Consider the following 4,094-nt stretch of genomic DNA (forward strand, 5'->3'; position numbering starts at 1 on the left):
CATTTAAAGAAAGTGTATTCCAAAGAAACAGGCATGTGTCCAGTCACCTGCCTAGCTCCCAGCTGGACAACATACAGTTATGCATAAAGAGATGTAAGTCCCAAGGGCCACCTGTACAGGTAGTTTTTGTTTACAACTATCCAGTTAGCAATTATTTAAAGTTAGAACAACACTGAAGAAAGTGATTTATAACAGTTGTAGCATCCCAAGTCATGTGATCATCATTTGCAACCTTTCCAGCCAGCTTGCAACAAACAGTCAATCGATTCTCTTAACGACCTCATGATTCACTTAACAACTGCAGCAATTTGCTTATCAGCTATGGCAAAAAAATAGATTGTAATATCAGATGCAATTTCCACCTTGCTTAGCAACAGAAATTCTGGTGCTAATTGTGATCTTAAGGACCTCCTGTACTGAGGGGCTTTACCCATTAAAAAGGGGCCTGTTGAAAGGTTGCCAAATGTAACATTTAGTTTAACTAGCCTGTTAGCATCTTCTCTGTCCTGAATCTGTCTAGCCACAAAGATCTGAAGAGAGAAAGTCTTTCTGAAATTACTTTTTTATCTCACACACAGCAGAAGGGCTTCTCTTTGGAATTCGTCATCACTTTTTTTTCTATTAGAAAAGGAATTAAAATTTTCTTTGTAGTCAAGAGTTAAATCATATTATTTGCACTTGTTTGTTTTATCTTTTGTATTTTTAATTGCTTGAAAATGGATGCTGCCTTGAAGGCAAAGTTTGAGTAGAAAAGAGATATAGATAAAACAATGCAGTAGGGTTATGCATGGGACCTTCAAGTTAAATATGCATATTTGGGGGAAATAATCTTCAGAGCAAGATGTAACTAACCTGGAATATGTATTATAAATTTCTTTTATAATAATGGAATTTCAAAATGACTCAAACTAGATTCTATCCATGTGTCCTCTGGGGATTTTATTTTAGAGCTAATCTTAATTGTATAAGATCTTACCATCTGAAATTTTCAGGCAAAAATAATTTTAAGGCTTTTATTTAAAAAGAACACCTGCAGAAAATGTATTATCCATATTTGCTGAAAATCTGCATGCATAGAATGGAAAACATTATAGCCACATCCGAGCAGAATCTTTTTAAATAGAAAGGAATAGAAATTCCAGAAAACGTGTTGCATTGTAGATGGCTGGTTTTATTTTGAGTGTTTTGTTTTGCTACTTTTCTTTGCATTCACCTGCCTCAGTGTTTGTGTTATAGATGGAAATTGTGGATCAGTTTGTTTCAAAAGGCATTCCAGATGGCTTGAATTGCAGAGCTATGGACCTATAATGTGGAAAAAAATCAAAAATATATTTCTTACAGAATAAAAACCATAGATAAACATTATGTGTATACAAATCCCTAGAATATGTGATATTTTAATCAAGGAGTGTTTGTGTGTGGTTTACTGATAAGGATATAGACTAGAAACTATTGTGCAAATCTAAGAGGTGGGCATTGAAGCTGGCTTTGGAGATTTATTTCGGTTGACCCCAAAATAAAAGCTAATGTATGGGGGAGAACAGGTCTGAGTCTGCAGACATCTCTAGCATCAGCTGTGCTTTTTCTTAGGATCATCTTTTAGAGATCAAACCTGAAGTACTGTACAGCCCCACTATTTCATAAGAAGGTAACACTACTTTCAATGATTCAATGACACACAGATCCATCAGTTAGAAAGCCTTTGAAAAGTACATTCAGTAACCTTTTACAGAAATCTGCAGGAAATTCTACCAAGTCCAAATACTTATCAACATTTTGCTATGAACAACTATTGTTCTAAAAACCGGAATAAAATCATCAGGAGGAGGAAGTTGACAGGACAAAGAATATAAATATAAATGCACATGTTTACATCTGCATTTATATGTATAAATGTGCATATTTTATTTGTGCATAAAGGCTGTACATACACTATATTGCCAAAAGTATTCGCTCACCCTTCCACATAATCAGACTCAGTTGTGAGCGAATACTTTTGGCAATTATAGTGTATGTACAAACAGAGAGAGATGTATGCCTATCTTTTCAGCATCTGTCTTTCTCATCAGGCACAGCTTTTATAGCAATTAGCACCATTAATTTTACAACCAGACCCAAATGAGATACAATCACAAACAACCATCAGCAAGTAATCCCATGGGTTCTGCTGTACTTTCAAAATCATATATGTCTAGTGACATAGCCAAATCTCCAAGGCCTTACAAAAAGTCAAGAAGTCACCATGATGCCAAAAAATATATTAAGACTCCAGAAAGAGTGCAGAGAAGAGCAACAAAGATTATTAGGGGATTGAGGCTAATCTGTACAATGAATAATTGCAGGAACTAGGCATGTCTAGTCTAATGAAGAGAAGGACTAGCGCAGTGGTGGGTTTCAAAAAATTTTCGAACCTACTCTGTGGGTGTGGCCTCCTTTGTGGGAGTGGCTTGCTGGCCATGTGACCTGGTGGGAGTGGCTTGCCTGCCATGTGTTTTTTTTCTCTCTCTCTCTGTCTCTACTCTCTCTCTCTCTTTCCTTCCTTTTGTCTCTCTGTCCCCTTTTCCTTTTTTTCTTTCATCTCTCTCTCACTTTTTCTTTCTTTTTTTCTTTTTTTCTTTTTTTCTTTTTTTCTTTTTTTCTTTTTTTCTTTTTTTCTTTTTTTTTTTCTTTTTTTCTTTTTTTCTTTTTTTTTTCTTTTTTTCTTTTTTTCTTTTTTTCTTTTTTTCTTTTTTTCTTTTTTTCTTTTTTTCTTTCTTCCTTCCTTTCTTCCTTTTTTTCTCTTTCTCTTTCTCTCTCTGTGTGAGTCTCTCTCTCTGTGTGTGTGTGTGTGTGTGTGTGTGTGTGTGTGTGTGTGTGTGTCAGTGGTGGGTTTCAAAAAATTTTGGAACCTCTTCTGTAGGTGTGGCATGCTTTTCGGGTCCACTGGTGGAACCTCTTCTAACTGGTTCGGTAGATTTGACGAACCGGTTCTACCGAACTGGTGCGAACTGGTAGAAACCCACTTCTGGACTAGCGGTAACAGAAGGACTAAGGGTGATAGCAGTCTTCCATCTTTGGAGGGGCTGTCACAGAGAAGACATTCCCTATTCATCTAAGCACCTGAGGGCAAAGCAAGAAGTAACTGATGGAAGATTGTCAAAGAGACAGCCAACAGAGAAATAAGGAGCAATTTCCTGAGACTGAAAGCAATTAATCACTGGTACAGCTTACTTACAGAAGTAATGGGTGCTCCATCATTGGAGGTTTTCAAGAAGACATTGGCCAGCTATTTGTCTAGAATCGAATAGGTTCTACTGCTTGAGCAGGGAGTTGGTTTAAAAGGCTTCCATGGTCCCTTCCAACTCTTTTATTCTGTTATTCGCTTAATCTAATCTGTATGGAAATGATGTTCCAAAAACATGACATAACAGAAAAGGCTCTCATTGTTTTATGATACGTGTGTTGTCAAGATTCTGGGCTGTCTTTTCTGACCTAGTGACTGCTTTCCATACAATTGAATTAAATATTGAACAAATTGATTTGTCATCTAATTTGCAGTCATGATTCTACTTACTCTTCTATTTATGACAGGTCCTGGATGAATTTAGTTCATAAATCATCATCTCTCTATATATACCACCAGTTGCTTGCGATTCATTGAATAAAGACTTATTTGGCTGAAAAGGAAATGGCATTAAGCAGATAGGAGAGGTAAGAGAAAAGTAAACTATTTAAAGTCCCATTCTGTTGAACAGTGTATTTACATTCAATTGTCTAATCTATTTTATTCCTCCAACTGAGAACAGCACCTAACACTAAAGCAAACTCAGTATTTTCATTATTAAAACAACTTTGTTAACCCAACAAAGTAAACATCAAACAGATATCAGAACCACTTACAGCATGAAAACTAAGTGTCCTCCGCTCTCTTCAAAGCTTTTGTCTCTACCTGCTTTGATTCCAGCAGAAACCAGTTCTTGTCATGCCAAAAAAACAGATTCAAGGCATTTAATCAGAATAAAATGTGACTTATTCTGTGAAATCATTTTCTTTTTCGAAACACAAAAGGCAGGTCTTTAAATCCAAGAACATAAAAGTACAAAAATGTTCTGCAA

Source organism: Thamnophis sirtalis, unplaced genomic scaffold (assembly GCF_051295495.1).
Source record: "Thamnophis sirtalis isolate CommonGarterSnake01/CBP01778 unplaced genomic scaffold, rThaSir2_p1.2 scaffold_3, whole genome shotgun sequence".
Taxonomy (NCBI): Eukaryota; Metazoa; Chordata; class Lepidosauria; order Squamata; family Natricidae; genus Thamnophis; species Thamnophis sirtalis.